General features: G+C 35.5%; 1 long non-coding RNA gene across 1 annotated transcript; it reads left to right on the forward strand.

Moving 5' to 3' along the window:
- Positions 1 to 16785: 16785 nt before the first annotated feature.
- On the forward strand, positions 16786 to 19235 carry LOC112948897. Its single transcript, XR_003249724.1, has 4 exons — positions 16786 to 16827; positions 18650 to 18747; positions 18848 to 18907; positions 19211 to 19235. It is a non-coding gene; the product is annotated as an uncharacterized LOC112948897 (long non-coding RNA).
- The last annotated feature ends 636 nt before the right edge of the window (positions 19236 to 19871 follow it).

Here is a 19871-nt window from a genome sequence, read left to right on the forward strand (position 1 = left end):
TTCCAGAATTGACTTGTTGCAGGAAATTGCACTGAATCTGTTTATTAAATTTATTTTTAAATATAAATGACTCTTACCAGGTAGTATCTATGTACTTGTGAAATATTTTTTTTAGAGATACAATTGTGCAAGTGTTTCAGTTGCATCATTTAATGATTGTTGCTACCATCCAGATTTAGATTGCTCATAAGTCAGTAGTATCAAGCTCAGCTTCTATATTTCTTTTTAACCTTACTTTTCAGATGTTTGATATTCCTGCAAAACTGGCATGTACTAAGTCCTTTCTAGTAGGTGATACTTAATGTGCAGTAAATATATGTTGAGCTATATTTCTTATGAACTATTGAATTTGTGGTGAATCTTGCAAAATCAGCATCTCTTGGAAGATCTGCTTAAGCTTTGGACATGCTTTTATCTCAGGAATTGAAATCTGAAATCTCTATATATAAAATTACAAAAAAAAAAAATCTGTTTTCCAGATCAGCATCTTTATCAAGCATTTGAATTTGCAGTGGGAAGACAGCGCAGTATTTGACCTTCCTCCACATTCTCCACCCTTTATTTAAAAAAAAGCTAATTATTATTCATAAGTCACCAAAGAGATTATTTGCCTTAGAATAAATATGATTGAATTAGAAATGCACGTACTGATACGCTGACCTCAAGTAAATGGGTTTCTTATTTATAAAAAATATGCCTGGATATGCTTCTCAGTTAGTCTCTAATTGTCTCTGTATATTAAGAAAATATGTAATTTAATTCCAAACTTTAATTGTAAGGTTTTATACAGGAAGGTGAAAGGGGAATGACAGTTCTTTCTGACTTTAGGGGAAACTGAACAGAATACTTTGAAGGTTGATATATATTCACATTTTTAACAAGGAATGTGCCTGCTTATCATAGACTGCATGTATTCGTTTTAGGACTTGATTAATTTTTAAAAAAATGCTCATTATTTTTTGTAAGAAATTGATGTGTTAAACTTTGGAGATACTTGAATATTCTGCAGTTAACATTCCTACGATTTGAAACAACTGGAGAAATAGTTGAAGTAAATAAGTAATAAAAAGCACATCAAAGTAGTTATGATGAGACAGCCAGATGGCAGAGAATTGCAGTTCTTGCTGTAATTTTATCAAAATTACTATTGTCATGGCATGTTAGTTTTCATAAGAATTTGTACAGTCACTGATCTTATACAGACAAATTAATTTCAGGTTCTCTCATGTGTAGTCACATAACAGCTATACTTGAGCACGCACAAAGGAAAATTAAATAATCATAGTCACATAAACTTGAAAAGCGGCACAATTTCTTAAGTTTACTATTCCATAACGTCTTGGGATCAGTGATCATTTTTCTTGTGGTAGACTCAATTTGATCTACAGCAGTTCTACTATTATGTAGTTTCTGCTGCATTTAATCTTTATTATGAAGAGATACAGTATCATCTAACAGGGTGGAATTATTAGTAATGCACAAGCATTGTAATAATTCCTAGGAGTTATATCATTTCATGGAGTTTCATACTTTTTTCCTCTCAGAGCTGCTGGAATGAAAATAATTGAACCATTAAAATTTCATAGATACATTATCATTATATGTTGTCTTTTTTAGTAAAGGATACCCCATGTCCTATGAAGGCTTACAGAGGAGAAGAGATTGAGAATTACATACAGTGAGAATATAATTGTATTTTGATTTGAATCCTGTGTAGAATAATGGCAGGTTTGAACCTGCTCGTTTCCCTCCGCCCTTGAGCCTGAAGCAGGAGCCCCCTTGCAGACTACAGGAGGATTCCTCTCTCTGAAGCTGGGCCTTTTATGCAACTGCCCTTGACTGCTAGTTCTGCTGCATTGTGTGCCTGTGTAAACCCTGGACCATTAAGAAATGATGGGTAAAATCAAGCCAGGGGCATATATTGTCCAGTGGGGTTTTAAAAACTCATTGCAGGAGACTTTTTTAGTATCCTTACTCAAATCAAGGCGCAGTAATCAAGGAGTACACTGATGTTATTGCTGTTTTTGAGACTTTGGACTAACGTTTTCTATAGACTCAGATATTTCTCAGTGTTGCAGTGCAGAGGGATTAGCAGGCTGATAGGCTTTTATGGCTGTCCTAAAGTCATAGGACAGCCAATGCTAAGAAAAGTAAGAAAAAGGAAGGAGCCTGATTTGTTACGTCAGTGAAATCCAATTGATTTCATTTTTTTCCTGAGCTTAAAATAGGTTATCTAAAAATATATTCATACTATAATGAAGTTTCCAAAGCAGACCTTACAGCTGTTTCTGTGAACTTGAAATATTTATGAACAAGTTAGCTTTTTATCCATGTTCATCTGTTTATAATTTTCTAAGAGGCATAAAAGCAATGCTCAGAGTAAGAAGCAGTTCTCTGTGTGAGAATCAGTTTGGCCCAGAGCAGCACTTACGAATTTGTGGTACCTTGGTATAGGTCATGGTAGGCTGACCAGTTATTATAAAATTTATCTGCCTCATAAATCCACATTTTGTCTGGGTTTTTTTGGGGTATTTTCTAGGCTTTTTGTAGTAGAACTTTGCCAATTCCTTTTATTTTCATTGTTTTGTGGAGACATCTACTTACAGAAATTGTGTTTCATTGAGACTTGACTCCAGTCAAGACTACAAAAGGGAGATAATTGAGAATATCAGTGGAGTTAAAGTGCTCCAGACAACCTTGAAATATTAGCTGAAAATAAATAGAAATGTGCTTACCAACAGATAATTTTCAAAGCAAAATATTTTAAAAGTAAATGTTTGTATCTATCTGTATATACAAATACATACATATTTGAAAAGTGTAAGAAATATAGGCATACATATATGGACAACCAATTTGAATGCTTATCATGTAGATATAAATTAGAAGATGTTATCTAATGTTATGTGAAATCAGCGTAAGGATCTAAATTTAGGGTTTCTTTTTGAGTCTCTGCGCGGGTCCCCTATTATAAAAACTTCTGTCTATGCAAATGGTCTGGTTATATCCTCTGATTTGTACATACTGTTCTCATTGATATCAGACATACTCTAGCACTAATTTAAATCACTCGACTCATGGCATTTGGTAAGTTCTGAGGGCTGCTTAGTGACTGTGTCTTCACAAGAATATATGATGAAATGCAGTGGAAACATATTGGAAAATCTAAGCGTTTCTACATAAGTAGTTTATTACTGATACATTGGAGAGAATACATTTGGCATGAAAAATACTTAATTACTTTTATAGTTTCAAGAGCAATGGAAATACGATGAGAAGATTATTTTAGTCCGTGACTGACATCACTTAAGAAGTGCCAGTGCCGTAAGTCCTGCTAGACCATTATAATACTGCATTCCAGTACCTTATTCCTGGCCAAGTATAAAGTGGCAGGAAACTTAGGTATGTAGGTGTAGGCATAAGCTGAAGAATTGACCCCATATGGATTTTTGCATTGCTGTGGGGCTGAAATTGATTTTACAAAAAGCAACTGGATCATAGGCCTAATGCACTTGTTTTGTCTGTATTTACTTCTTTGTGATATTTACTTAATATGGTCTCTAATCTACATTATCACCTGCAACAGACATACAAAGTCAGAAAATTCACTTGCGACCATTTTTAAAGCCCACCAGCAAATTCAGAATGAGAGTAAATTCCAACAATGTATTGATTTTGAACTATGTTTTCTTGAGGTAGTAATAGACAGAAAGTTGTAATTACACTGTAAAATGGGACTGTGTTCAGCTACACGTTAATTTCATGTATATTTGTGCCAAAACAAACAAAAAAGACCTTAAGAGGAAGGACAATGATCTGCTAAGATTAGTTTAATTTAAAATAGCAACAAATAGGTAGAACCTGCAAGTTTGATGGGAATAAATCCTGCTTGATAATTCTAGCACAAAACGGAAGAGTTGAAAACTAGCATTGAAACACCTGGAGGGAGGGAGGATGGAAAGCAAAGAGGAAGAATTAAGCAAGTAATAACATGAGCAGCTGGAGACAAAAAGAAAAGAAATAGCAGTTGATGAGAGAAAGAAAAAAGAAGCGTTTTGTTGAAAGCCTATTATTACCAAGAAACAATTTTTAATGTGGCTTAAAAAGCATGTTTAACAACAAAAAACAAAACTTAATTCATTCTAAAGATACCCAAGAGTTTTTTTTGGCAATAGGGAGAATAATTTTTAATCCTTTACTTTTGTTTTAAGTGTGTAAAGCTCAAGTAACATCTATTTCAAACAAACAACTAAGTATATCAATTATGCAGTGTGTAGGGTGTTGACATTCTCGTAAGAATAGGGAACAAAATAACGTTCGTATCCAGGGAAAGGGAGGCCTAACACGGTATCTCAGAGGTGTTCACTTGTTAGGTATTTTGACTGGCTTGGTAACATTTTTCATGTATTCCATTTCTCTCAAGTTCTCTGCATCACCCATCTATTATTTCCTGAGACTGAGAATGCATAGTCACTTGGACTTCTTTTAAGGATGACATGTCAGCCTGTTGCGGTTGCTTTTGAAATGAGTAGAGACAAACCTAATGATGTGATAGAGCACACGTGGTGTACTTGGCAATCTGAACTAGGAATGTACTGCAGCTTCCTTTTGCATGGCTCTTTGTGGTGAGTCCATGTCCAGCTTGGAAAGCTTCTCAGGGAAGAGTCTTTGTGATTTCTCTAATCTCTTTTTTCACAAACTTTCCCCGCTTCTTCTCAAGAGTAATTGTGAGCTCTAAGTCTGCCTCGGGGTGAGTGGAAGATACCTTCTGAAGCTGAACTTCAGGCCTAACTGAAGTGCCTGTGCTGCACAGTTCACTGGCTTAGCTCTGTTCTTGGATATTTGTTTCAAAGATGGAGCATCTCCTGAACGAGTAAGGGGACCTGGGGTATTGCAGATATCTGACAAGGCTGAGTCTGAATCAGGTGCTTTTTAAATAGAGGAAACACTTCTGGGAGAAGTACATTTGGAGAAGGAAGGGAATTGCCAGTCACCAAGTAATCTGAAGGTTGGCTTTTTTTTTTTTTTTTAAGAAAATTGAGTTGCAGAATTGTTGAATAGAAAATCCTGTTTTTTATGTACAAATTGTATTTCTTTGGTAAATGTTGAACTGCTTGTGTGTTTCTAGATTGTAGAGAATTTGTGGCCATCATTTATAGAAAGGACTTTGTGAGTTGTCTGCCTCTCAGCTCTCCTGTGGGCATTTCTGAGAGCAGCAGAGCAACTGTCAGTGCTGATCAAACTTTCTTCAGGAGAGGCTACGCAGAGAGTCTTACGTTGATCAAGTGAACAGCAGGCTTCTGCCAATGCAGAGTGCCCTGAAGGAGAGCACGGGAGGCAGCAACGAAGAATGCCAGCCATAAGCAAAGGCAGCTGGGATGTGTGTTTTAACAGGACTGCTTCTTGACATGCATTCTGCCAGAAAAGTATATAGACGATTACCTTTATGCATTTTTTATATATAGGCAGTTATCTTCATGCACAACATAGATTAGCTTCCGTATTATTGTTGCCTTTTATATTCTTACATATTTCTTGATATTCTCTTTTCCTCGTTTGACCAATTAAAAGGGGTAAAAAAAAGAATTCTAAATGTTCCATTTTAGTTTTTCTAGAGAAGGACTCCTTAGGGAAAAGACCAGATAAAACAGCTTTTTTAATTCCAAATGACTTTGTTTCCAAGTGGCCACTGCTTGTTTAGATGCATGAAGCACAATGAGTATCATTTTTGAATTAACAGAATAATAAATTTCCAGATCTGTCAGTCCTTTAAGGAGGAGCCAGAGACGATGCTAGGAGTTGGTGAGACACAGAGGCAATCCTCACTGCGCCTGTGCCTTATACTTTATCAGTCCTGCGACCAGGTACAGAGTGTGTCTGCTCTTCCTTGGGAAAAAATATTTTTAGATATGTTAAATGAACCGTACTAGTGTTGTTTATTTTTCAAAGCACCGTAAGTACACATAGCACTTTACAAAATGTGTTCCAAAGCAGAGTTCCTGTCCCTGTAAGCACCTGGTGCACAAAAAAAAAATCCTTTAATAGTATGGATTGGCTAGCAACAGACTACACAGAAACAGTAGAGAAGAAAAAAAACTTACACTCATTAGTTGCACTGAAATTAACACATAAATTGTTTGAGAAATAAAAAAAAAAAGCGGAATTTTCTGTAGCAAAATTAATAGACTCTGCAGTCCTTGCGTTTTGTTACTTGTACAAACAGAAAGTAAACAATCAGCTCCATAGACTGCAAAGGAAATAGGCTGATGAATTAGTCGCAAGATGTTTGCCAACAGAATGAGTTAAATCCTGAGTATTTTCTTGTGTGGAGAAAACATCCTGACCATTTCATTTGTAAGGGAACTGTATCATCCTTAAATACAGTCTTTATGCATGGATATGCACTCCAACACATGGAGTGCTTTTTACATACCTGAACTGACCCCATTGGGCTGGTGTGTTGCCTGCGTCCCAATCCTGCTCTTGGGCCCTTAGGTAGTCCAAAGATACAGTTCAGGCAACTGTTCATTTTGAATTCACTGGCAAAAGAGTCTGTTTCTTAGGAAGTCCCCAATCAGTTGTTACAGCATTCAAATTTTAAAACTATTTTTAACTTGGAAGGTATGATGTGTGAGTGTGTTTTTTTTTTTTTTTTTTTTTTTTTCTTCACCCCAAAAGTGCTTGAGGTGTCTTAATGTCTGAGTAGAAAGCTCCTGGATATGCAGCTTCATCTTTATTTGGAGTCATGAGACAGCTGCAATAAGTCTTACAGCTGTGATAAAATTTCTAAGGTATCCTTTATACTGTATCTATTGTATAATCTATGCCATGTATTTTCTGCATAATTGCAAATGAGTTCTTTACTCATTCATTGTTTTCATAAATGCATCGTGCTTTAGTAGAAAGTATTTTTTTATTTGCTGCAGTGCTTTCCTTCTGATTCTGCAGTAAACACTACTTGTTTCTTCTGTTTTTATAAGAAAAGATGTAGATGTACTTTTACACAAGCTACAGAAGTCAGTACAAACAGATTCCAGAAAGGAATGATGTTCAGACACTCGGTATAGAATGATTTCATAGGGACCGGCAACTCGTTTGGTTGTGGAAGAGCTTATTATTACTATTTGAGTAAATCATCCAGACAATTGGAAAGGTCCAAAACGTCGGTTTCAATTTAAGGTTTGCCTGGATTAAATAAAGTATGTATAAAGTTCGAGGTACTAGTTTGAGTTCGGAAACCATCAAGATTTTGGATAATCTTCTTGGCTGGGACTTGTTAATTTTCTTTTCTACAAAAATCGTAAAGATGTTCTTCAGTCTTCCTGTTGAGCACATTTCATCACCTTTCAGGCTGCTTATTGACTGCCCTGGTGAAGATTCAGAGAGTTTGATAATTCAGGATTATATTTACCATATCCTTGTAAATGACTCTATTTTGCTGCTTCAGACTGCATTTTAAACTAAAATGGAGCAAGTAGGGCTTTACAACCTCAGGTAGCACACTAAAACCTATGTATGATGTGTGTATCAAAGTAAGCTGCTTTTAAATAGTTCATAAACTATATGACATTATATGCACTCCATCAATCAGCTTTGAAGAGGCTGAGTAAAATAGCTGCAATATGATAAGCCTTCATGTAGTGAGCACAATTACATTAATTACGTTTTTAAGAAGAAATAATTACTGTTAGCACAGAATGTGATTTCTCTATGAAACATGTAGATTAGAACTGGACAAAATTCAAACAACAGAAGTTAATTTCTGTGCACAATGATAAACCATGAGTTAATAAACCAAATTTCTTAGAGCTATGTAATTGAGACCTCCTACTGAAAATATCCTAATTGTTTTCCCTATAATTCCATCTTGGACTATTATAAAAAAGCATTAAGTAATTTTAAAGACAATATCATCTCAATTATTGCCTTGTTCAAATATGTGAAGTATCTTGTTCCAAGTCACAGAATTTTCTTTGAAGCCAAGATGTTGTAGAGTTTGATTACAGAGTTGCTGGCGTTTGGGATACTAAGGAGTAACTCATTCCAACATGATACGCAAATAGATTTCCCCTATTCCATACCACTAGTTTTCCAAGAGAGCCTTAAGTGAAACGTGTTACAACAGTCATTTTAGTGATGGAAAAAGGTCAAGATGATTACTGCAAATCTACAATGTTGAACAAAAATGTTAACATCATTAAGCAGAAAATGAGGAGAGGAATAGAAATACAACAAGGATCTGGAATCCAGAATAATTTAGACAAAGGGTGAACATATTCTCTGAAATGCTGGATACTTCGTGTTTATCTCATTTACAGTCATCTATTTCATCTATGGTAATTGTCAATCTGTATTTCTCATTCTGCTTAAAGGAGATTTAGAAATGAATGCATTGTTCACCCCTTCCATGCCTTAATGATGCCACAGGGTAAGGAAACATGCTTTGCATTCTCAATCTAATTTTTAAGGTTTAAAAATACTGACTTCTGTAAAAGCAAGTGCTATTTGTAGTTGTAGTCAGTACTAAGACCAGAAATTTCCCTACGGGTTTTCACGGACTATTGGGAGCAAATGCCCAGCTTGCAGGTCAAAATCTGTAGCACAGCTAGAACCTATGTACATAAAATCTCATGTGCTCCATTGAGCACCGTATCTCTCCTGTCTTGTTTTGACATTATTCACAGCAAAATGGCCAAATTTATCTAGATTAATTCCATACTTTCTAGGTGGAAATCAAGAGAAACATTTAAATCTGGTAATTTGCAGAGATTTGCTGTGTTCAAAGCATGCATATAATTTCTTTTAACCTGGAGTTCAAGTATGCTGTAGACAAAGGGCAAAAATTCTATTTCAAAGCAGATAACCAGGTTCTCTTAGGGTTCAATCGATGCACCTCTTTTTTTTTTTTTTTTTAAATGCAGTAAAAACAATATAGCCAGATTGTGTCTTTTTGTACTTTCTTTCTTAGGGTCATGTGAGTTCTTTTAGGGTTCCACATGATTTTTTAAAACTGCTTGATGACATAAAATTTTATTGTGATACTCATGCCTCACACATATAAACAAGTTCCAAGTGTTTAAGAAACTATGAATGATTAGGATAAAGTGGGACAATCTGAAGCATCAGATAAGCAGCAATAGATAAGCAGCAACTGTTCCTTAATGCCTCCAAAGAGAAAACAAGAGCTTGCTAACCATTGTGCATTGAGCTGTCACCTTCAATGTACCTTTGAAATTCTGGCTTTTTCTTAAAGGGGAAGATGGGAAACAGAAAGTGTATAGTTTCATTCGCATAGACTTTGTCGGAAAGTGCGGCTGTGATATGATTTCTGTCAGAAACAATCTGCTTGAAATTTTTCTGTCTTTACTTTTGAACGCGAAGTTGCTTGTCTGTATTCTAACCCTAGGTGATGGGATCTGCTGCCTTGTCAGATAAAATTTGAGTTCACTCACTACCTGCTTGTTGACTAGAGCACAGACTCAGTGTGGTGGCAGGGAAAGCCTTAAGGCTACTCAGCATCTGTCTCTTCTTGTAATTAGCTGCAGCCTTGTGTACAGAGCAAAACAGAGAATTTTTTGCTGTGAAAGAGTAATGCGCATAGACAGGAGTTTTTAAACCGCAAAAGAGTTTGCTAGTGTTTGTCATTCTTCTTCAGGATGAACTAGCTTTTCACCTGGAGATGGTAAAGAGTCAACATTCTTTCAAATTGCATATAAGGCCTAGAGAGATATTGCAAAAGTTAGCCTTAATTACTAACCTGACTGACAAGTATCTCTATTCTGATAGAGCCCACGTCTGAGAAGAAGATATTGGGAATTTCCAATGACTGCCTTGACTCCTGCCCAAGCAATTTTCTTTTCCCTTGTAAGACTAGATCTTACTAGTAGTGAAAAGAGTTGCATATTGTAAGTAACCAGCACATGCTGTCTTCACTGAATCCTACTTATTTTTGGTGTTTTTGAAGCACTGTTCTCCAAAGAGCTTAGTAGAGGAGAAGACAGTTTGATACTTGACCAAAATAAAGTAAATGTAATCATTTCTCATTCACTCTCAGCCATAATGGTAACTGTTTCCAAAGTCAACTCCATGATCTCACTCGAGCAAAGGTGGTAGAGAGTTTGCTCTGAAGAAAAAAGGGATACAGAAGAAAGAACCTCCTACTGCAGTGAACCTGAATTATTTATTGATGGCAGTACTTCAAAATACTTTATATTTTATGATCACTCCTAGAAATACTGTAGTAGAACCACGTCTAGATTTGATACTTAATTAGTATGGGAATGGGGAACTTAGCCTAAAAATAGAACACAATTGCTCCATACCCTGTGTTATTAGAAAGATTTGGACTATTGCTGTATATTTCAATCAGTTACATCATATCTCTTTTAATGTAGAAAATAGTCAAAGAAAAATGTTGTAAGCTCTTAGAATGCACACAATACAGGTAATGTAAGATCTATAGAATAGATGAGCAACAGCTAGATAATGAGTATAAACCATCATGATTCAAAAGCTCTGATCAAGTTGGAAGTTGATCAAGTTGGAATGTCCCTGCATTCTGGAGGGACAGGTTACTGTAATTCCTTTGTGCTGAGGCCCTTTTGCAGCAGCCACCATCTCTGGTGGGATTTTTTGGATCTGAATCTTCCTGTGACAGTCCGTAACTACAGGAATTTTAAAGACTTCATTGTTATCATTAATGGTATTAGTGGTTATGACATTTGCACTTGATAATCGTTTCTTCCATAATACTCTCCAACATGAGCCATAATTTTTTGCTTGTGTTTCTTTTTGTTACTTTTGATTCTCACAGGAATGCACCGTGTCATTTGGTTTGGTTATACCAAAACAAATAGTTTAAAAATCTCTTTTCACAGATCATAACTTGTTATAAAGTTAGTGTAGTTATTATCTATTACTTTTATTTTAGAGGTAGATTTTTTACCTAGAGTATCGAGATAAGCTAAGCTATTATTTAATGTACTACAGTAAGTACAAATACAGTTCAGTCAAGATGGCACTATGTAAATGTCAAGTTAAATAATATTAGATGGGAACAATAAAAAGAAAGTGGGTGTCCTTTTAAGATAGTAGGTGGGATTTGCTAGGTTCCTTAGAAATAACTAGCCTTTTTGAAAGGTGGCTTAGGTAACTAAGAGCAAAGACTCACCTTAAGTCAATGGAAACCAGTTGAGAGTTTTAATGCTTTTCCTGGCATTTCTTCCCGGTGTTGTTCCATTTTTTAAACTGCAGTTGCACAACTTGTTGCTATATAGCCATTTAGTGTCCTGATTTCGAAGATGATATTTGTCATATTATGAGTATTCATTTTAATGATAGATTTGGACAGTACTACTTCTGTAGAGCTTTTCACTTGACAGTTACAAAGGACATTACACATCAAGGGGTTATTTTCTTTTTGGGAAAACTGAGGCATAGGTATATGAAATGATGTGTCGAAGGCTGTCAAGGAACAGAATAATTCAGTTGAGTACACTGTGCAGATGTCTGCACAGAGGAATTCACTTAGAATTTGGGCAGAATTAGTCTTTCTCCTACATGAAATTGTCTTTATGGTAACTTTTCCAAGCTATCTTGATTATAATATGGGATAAGAGATTTACCATTGTTAATATAGAAAGGGAATAAAGAACAATCCAGGGTGACATTGAGTATCTCAGATCCTGAGTTGTGTTTTCCTGCATAGTGTGGATGTCTCAGTGCAACCTGCTTATGTTCCTTGACCTTGATTACTCCCTGACCACAGTGTACTTCTAGCAGCAACAGTCACTTTGTGATCTGCAGCTGCAGGAATCTTTGCATGTATTGCTGCTAAACTAGTGTTCTAGCTCTCTCATATTTTCTATAGACCACACTCTAACAGAAAAGTATGCCTTAAGTTTCTCAATCTGAAAGTAATGCTAGCTATTCTTAAACTAACCCATGAGTTGTGGCATAGTAGCTTGTCTGTGAGAAAGAAGGGGCGTCCTGGGGGATTATGCTTAGCAGTTGTATACGTGGATTAGTTTTTGCATGTGGTTGCTAGTTCCAGATATTTTTAGTATATGGTTGTAGGAAATAGATTGTCTAAATCTGCGTTCACAATATTTCTGAGAAATGTATCCCCCCACAGAAATACATGAGACTGCCCATTGGAGTCTTCATGCAATTTCTTACTTGTGACTTTGAAGTTTCCTTCTTTAGGAGAATCCAATATTTTGTATCTAGTTTTGAACTGTCAAGAGCCTTGTCTGACTGATTATAAAAGTTGACCCATAATGATTTTTCTTCATAGTTTTTTAGTGTGACAGCCAAACCAGGATATCACTTGCCCATTGCAGAAGTACTATGACAAACCTGTCCTACTAGCAACAGCAGTTGGACCTCAGTATTTTCTGCTCATTATCTTGGTGAAACTCATGAGAATGGTGATACGTGCAGAATCTGTCAAATAGATAACAGCAGTATGTGAACAGCATATAATATAACAGCATAGAATTCAGAAAATGTGTGGGCAGGAGCAAAAGAAACTATTTAGGCAAGTTTACCTCAGTAAAAATTAAAAGAACAAATTTTCAGTCCAGATTTATAAGCAATTTATTTCTGTCTCTCTTACCTAATAGTACCTAATAGCTTAGTTCCAAATCTTTCTCTCTTGTGATAACAATTTTTATTTTTATAAGCATAAAACCTCAGTTCATGCTTCAAACAGAGTAAGAGATATTTTAAGGACACTGAAGTTGCATCCTCTGCTTCTGGGTCACTACACCCACACTGAGAAAGGAAAGTCTGTTGTCTTCCATGCTGCATGTCCCTTGGAGCCCTGTGCTTTTAATACATGGGCCTAATGCCAAGGTTGGTACTGCAGCAGCAGCAAAAATGGAGCAACTTGCCATGGGACTTCTGCAAGGAGGGATGTGTCACAGGAAGTTATTGCTTTGTGCATTTCCTCTCCTTTCTTTTCCATCCAGTGTCTATCTTCTGCTATAAAAATATCTTTGTATTTTTCTAAACTTGTTCCATGTGCCTGGTAAATCTGCAGTTGTGGGAGCAGAGCTTCCCTTCCCAACAGTGAATGGATGCCAGTGTAGTAGTGTGAGAGAGAGACTGATTTTACATTAAAGTGTCAGTTGTCTGAAACTGCAGCAGAATCGGTTGAAAGCACCTAATCTGACCATGCTGTTGATACCTATAGAATGTCTCAACTTATCTCCTAGCGATTTCTCCAAGCCCTAGATTGCCAAGAAAGGGACCTTGTAAGCAATAGGTGCGTATATAGCATATATAGGAAACCCATAAATATATTTGGCTGAACGTTTGCTTCCAGTAAATAGATGCATATAGACTTCTCTTATAGGCTGGAATATGCTGCAGTGTTTCTGCTGCTTTTTCTTTACTACAGTTCATTAAAACTAAGAATACAGGCATGCATGTTAAAGGAGTGGTTTTTCTTTTAATAGCATTGTTTTACACTCCCACAGCAAGTGTGAAGCATCAGTTAATGATCTTTGGAGGAGATCTATGCATACATAATAAAACATTGTATTTCTTAATGCTTCCATTTTCTGCCCCAAACTGTGCCATGTGATTGCATCCTATTAAACAATTGATATTAAAATAATCTGTTTATCCTTCTGTTATAACCTACAAGATTATTGTGATAAGTACCTGGAATGAATCACCAGGCTATCACTAGATTTTTCATTTGATTTAGAATTTTCTTTATTTCAACTTTATTTCAAGAGCAAGCTGCTAACAGGACCTCGTGAACATGGTTTAAAAGAAATTATGTGGACATTAGTATTAGAGTAATATACAGAAAACTTCCATATAGGGAAGCTATACTTGATAGGCAAATTGTTACACTTATTAATGAAGGCATAGAAGAGTCTAATGCTAAAGCTTGCTGAATGGCAGTGAGTGGTATTACTATTCCAGCCTTGTTTCCATTTTATAGGATTCTAGATAAGTCAATTTATCTTTTTAATATTTTAAACAAGTTTTGGAGGGGAAAAAAAACTTGTATGGTTTTTCTGGTTTTGTAACATGATTTTTCAACATCTTAGTTCTTTTAAAAAAAGACTTTTTGTTTAATGAAAACTACTTTCAGTCGTAATGCTTTCCTGAGTAGCTGAATCATGCTGTTCATACAGTTACCCTACTCTAAACGATCCAAATGTGCCACAGCACCCTGTTTCTTCAAAACATGGGAGGAGAGAGGAACTAACGTGAGAACAAGGGACCGTTCTGCTTTAATCTACAGGGTTTAAGAGCAAGGAGCTCTGAATTTATTGGGGACAGCATCAGGGCTGCTGCTTGTTTCGCTACAGTCAAGGTTTCACCCATTCCTCAGCGGTTTAGTAGGTAGTGTGGAACTTCACCACATCCCGCCAGCGTCTGAGCTTATGCATAGGAAATAGGTCTGCATTGTGCAAACATATTGTCCATTGTAGACAAAATAATGTACACTCAGCTTTGCAGTTTCAAAATCTAATGAACAGTATCTCATTAAAAGTAAGGTTTAATCAAACCTTTCTATAAAATGTGATATCATCTTTTGCTGTGTTTTTCTCCTGCCTGAAGTTTATCTAGTACGTGGGCCTCTTCTTTTACATTTAAACTGATAGAGTCTTTTCTTCAGTAGGCAACATATCCTTCTTATGCTTATATAGAAATTTCAAAGGCAAATCAGAGGGACAAGTGTTTCCATTTTCTACAACTAATTACTTTTCACAGCAACAAAAACTATGATCCTGAATGATAATACTGTCTTCTACTTGAATGTCATAATGAAACACTTCTGTTGTTTTTCAACAGAGCAGAAACAGACTTCTTAGAAGTAAGGTTAAAGTTATTCACAACTACAGTTTTCAATATCGATAGTATCATTAACTATAGAATGTTCATTAGTGTCACCTGCTAATCTAATTACCATTTATGTTAATTGCCATTCTTCTGTTTTTTGAAAGCCTCTTTTTAGAAAATTCTTATTTCCACATTTATAATAGATAAACATGTATGTAGAGACATATGGACAGATATGTACAAGAGGCAGAAATTGTTCATTTCTGATCCGAACTTATGTATTTGAATGTAAATTAATACCCTTTATTCTAAACTTGTAAATTTATATATAAAGCTCATTTTCATATAGTGTATTGCTACATGATTTTTTAAGTTCCATCTTAAAAAAAGTGAAATATTTAGCTAAATTTGCCAACCTATACTTTCTTTTCATTTGGGGGTTTTTGTATCTTTTTTGTATATTTGTTGTAATCTGACATCAGAAAAATCCCCTTATCTAGCTTTCCTGTAGTCAAATGTAAGGGCATAAGGAATACAAAACAAAGACAATTTTTAGGATTTTGTTAAGATTCATGTTTAGCTCAGTGTGGACAAAAATGCAAAAAGAAACATTTTCTTATCTATTCCTGGTACATTAGAAAAGTTCATGCCCTGCTCTTAGCATTTTCCAACACAGCTGTAGAGTAGTTTAAAGCCTATTTTTTAAATAAGTGATGCTCAATTTGTCTTTGATGATCCGCATGATTCAGGTGAGATGGGAGCACGGTCAGGCCCTTATTTGCATAAAAATTAATCACAGAAAAATGTAAATTGATAAAATTTTGCCTGGCTTTTCCCCCCTATTCGAGAACCCATGGATGGCTCCCAGAAGCAATCATCTCAGTATGGTGCCGCATTGGATGCTACACAAATGATCACATTTGTGTTGAATACTCACTCATTTAAATGTCAGCACTGATGGGGCGGTACATCACTAGAAAAAATGAAAAATAAATACACAGCAGCTGAAGACTATCAAATCTGTGGGCACTCTTTAGAGGTATATGATCTAATGTGAAAAAATTGTACATTAATTATCCTTTTTCAAGATGGTAATTGTTTTAGTATCACATCAGAAAAAAATCTGCAATTTATTTGGAATCAAACAAAAAGCAGTAATGTTAAATACGTCATTACATCATTGTGTTTATTAGAAGGCTACAATTAATTCCTAAGGCTCCTTTCGTCTCCAGAACTGAATAAAATGAAACAAAAGAACATTAGTATTCATTTTTGAGCACATTCTAGTCCTGCAAATAATTTACCAGGCAAAAATAAGGTAGAAAAATAATGAAAAAGATATATTGCACATAAAAATGCAGAGTTTGTTCTTTTGGAATTTTTGCTAAATGATATGGTCTTATAGCATTACTGTGGTGTCTCACAAGCCGTAATGAATTTGGCTTGTTTCTGAAGGGTAGAAATTATTCACCTTAACTCATAGATGTGCAAGTGAAACATATAAGAGAGGAGGGAATAAAAAGTTCCTGTGAGTAGACATTATAGAATCCAGCCTGTTTTGTAATTCTGTATTAGAGAGCAAACCTTGCTTCTGCTTGGTTCCTTATAATAAAAGAAAAATCATACAGGATAGTAAGTAAACTGGACACTCTGATTATGGCTGCACTTGGTACTCCTGAGCTAAATCCAGCATAAAGGCAAAAACCTTCTGTCTTCAGGAATCCATCTCTAGAAAATTATAGCAATACAAGGACTTGTGTAATTTATAATCATCTGCAATGATTAGCTACAGTGAGTTAGATGAGAGCATTAGATCTTCGGGGGCTGGAATAGCAATATAGCATGAGTCTGAACAAAATGGACAAATTTAAACAGCCATTTGTTATACTTGCTTTGTAGAGATTTGAATATTAGGCAGTTTTCACTGTCAAAATCAACATTGTAGCTAAATAAAATTGTTTTGCTTCCTTTTTGTTTTTTAGCTGTAAGGACCTGGCAATTGTTGGATATGGGAATTCCCAAGTAAGTACCCCACTTTAATTCACACACCTTCCATCCTTTTTACTGTGGTAGTGCATGCAAAAATGTGTCTAACACAGCTTGGAAAAAAACTTTCCATCATTTCACAAACCTAGATCTGAGTTTTCACGACTACATTAAATGCAGAGCAAAAATACTGTTGATAAAGTAATATATTTCAATTTGTGTCTTTTGTTGTTAAAGTTCTGGATTCAAATGCTGCTTTCTTAAAAATCAGTGGGAGTTTTGCCAGTGATTTCCAGTACAGCAAGAAATTCACTAATGGTGCGTATGTATTTTTTGAAAAGCTAAGGTCAAAGTTTGCGTGTGAGCATAATTTATATACTCACATTTATATACAGCATTTATATACTGTAAATGATGCTGTGCTGGAACAGAATATATGATTAATGAAGGAGGTTTATATGGTATTTAAAAATAAGACACGTGAGAGTGTTAACTTAGGGTTTTCTCTTGTCAGAGGTTTTGAAAAGACTGTTCTGATAGAAATGTAAGTCTGGAACAGAAGATACTTTTTCTTATGTGCAGGGCCTGTAAGAGAATGAAAAGTCCAAAATGCTTTGTAATGTACTTGGTACTTCACTGAATATTCTAGAAAGAATTTAGAGACTTACTTATGGGCAACGTAAATACCAAATACGTACAAAACTTGGGGCTGATAGTGGAAAGGAAGTGTTAGTGTTTACATTAGTTTTCATTGAACTGCTATATTTTATAAATGTTAAACTTAACACTTAAATTTGAAGAAGTGGCCTGACTCTGGTGTGTAAATTTTGGTACATTTTATTATTTGAAGCCTAGTGCAAAAAGTGACTGGATTTTCCAGAGGTCTAGGCAATTATATTTATAGTGACTCTTGGCTACTTCCCTCGAAGTTTTGAAAACATCTGTTTCACATTCTTGAAATGAAAGATGGTCATCGTTCATAAATAAGCAAACAGATTCCCTGATCAAATAGGGACTGTGGCAATGAAGAATTGCTGTAAATGAATAAACAATGCAGTTAATATGTACCAGAATACTTATTAGACTTAATAGATTTTTTCTAAACTACACAACCCAACATTTAAACCCCAAATCAAATTTTTGGTAATATATAGTCCAAATTTATGAATTATGGAACATATTGATTCATGAAAATGCAGATTTAAGAGAAGAACCTAGATTTTTCTATTGATTTGCTAAGCATCAAAGATTAAAATGAGTGTAAGCTGGTGGTAAAATGCACAGGAAGGATAGTCTGGAAGTTTCTTAATTTTCATCACAAAAAAATCTATAAGCAGTCACCTTGCATCTCCTTATGAGTATGCTTCGAGGTCCTCTGTACTTCCTCTTGTGTGTTCAGTTAGACCTAGGCTTTTGTCTCCAGGCTAGACATTAGTCCTGTCAAAATATGTTCAAGACATGGTCTCATTAAAAACTGGTTGGAGTCTTTTCATTTCCAAAATAGCTGGAAAATCTAAAATCCTTATTAGGTTATGAGTACTTAGACTGAATCAGGTGGAAACGTGTCAACATGGAAGTTACAAATTTCTGGCAGTAAGTTGTATTATAAATCATTTTTCTGAATTATGACCAGAGAGAGGTCAAAGTACTTGAACTAATTTCAGGCACTGACTTTGTGACCCTCAGACAGCTGGCACACTGATGCCACACAGCATCCAAAGGCACCAACCCTTCCAAAATTTTAGGCTGAAACATCTGGAAAGTGATTTCTTGGCATTTGCTTAGTTGCATGTAATTAGCTTCCCCTATTTATGTATTTTTGTATTTATGTATATTTTCCTTTTGTCCTTCTAACTAGTTCAAGTGACTTCATATGAAGGGACAGAATATGCTATCAATCATCACCCATGACTGACATGGGAACACTGCATCTGGCTAATAGGAGAGAGTTCTGTGGTAAGGGCAATCCGATATGCGATTGCAGGCCCGATGTATTGGGTTCATGTGGAGAAAATAAACCAGCACAAATGAGTTTTTTGTTCATTTTTATTTGCAGGACTTTCAAGAAGATTGACTGTTTTCAGAAAAGCAGAGGTGCCTATTTAATCAAGTACAAGTAAGTATTCTTTAGCTAAATAGGGAGCTATCACCAGGTAGATTTAAAAAAATGAATTAGGGATGTTTTTATGGCCAAAAGGTAAGTATAGTCAGAACTATAATTATTAAATAAATTTCACACATATTATGTCAGGAAGTAAAAGTCTGATAGTTTGTTTATAACTTATTTGTGATTTACATATGCATGCAGGTGTAAGAAAGAAAGATTCTGGGAGTCCTGGTAACTACACAAAGCTTGAGCAATTTTATTTTTGCTTTCTCTAAGAGATACTCAAAAAAAGAAAATTTGTTTATTCTGCAGTTGGTCTTGCACTGAAGAGGGAAATGAAAGAATGTTTGCTGACTGTAAGTGGGGTGCAGCAGCTGGGAAGACTGACATAGCAAGCGTTGTGCGAATCACTGTCTCCATCTAGTGCTGATGAAAAGATACTTCAAAAACCCCCATGATGACAGGGGACACAGCAAAGGTAGGTGATTCTGTAAGGGTATCATTTATTTCTTGCACATAATGCGTTTATTACAGATGCAGCCATTAATGCCATTATAGTTGAGAATGTCAGCTTTTCGTTTATAAAACACAATTTTCAGGGTTCAGAAGTTAGCTATAAAAATTCACCTAGTGTTGAAATTTGACAGACTAATAGCACATTCTGCAGACACCTTTTGGCATCTGCTGCAAATGTTCATTAACAATGGCACAAAAAACTTACTAGAAACTTCACAGAACCACAGAAAGGCTATTGAGTTTCTGGTTCACCCTCTTTACAGTGCTCCTAGGAACCCAATAAAAATAAAGATAAGGATCAATTTTCAGCTTGGTATGTAAATTAATGACTGGCTGATAGGTTATAGGCAGTGGTCTGAGTCAGGAGGATACTTGTGGCACTGCTCAGCGTAGTTTCAGTAGTTAAAACTGCCACAGCTTTGTAACAGTGAAATAAGCGACAAAGTTTTTTGTCTTT

This window comes from Nothoprocta perdicaria, unplaced genomic scaffold, assembly GCF_003342845.1.
Source record: "Nothoprocta perdicaria isolate Ctin4 unplaced genomic scaffold, notPer1 scaffold_28, whole genome shotgun sequence".
NCBI classification, from domain to species: Eukaryota; Metazoa; Chordata; class Aves; order Tinamiformes; family Tinamidae; genus Nothoprocta; species Nothoprocta perdicaria.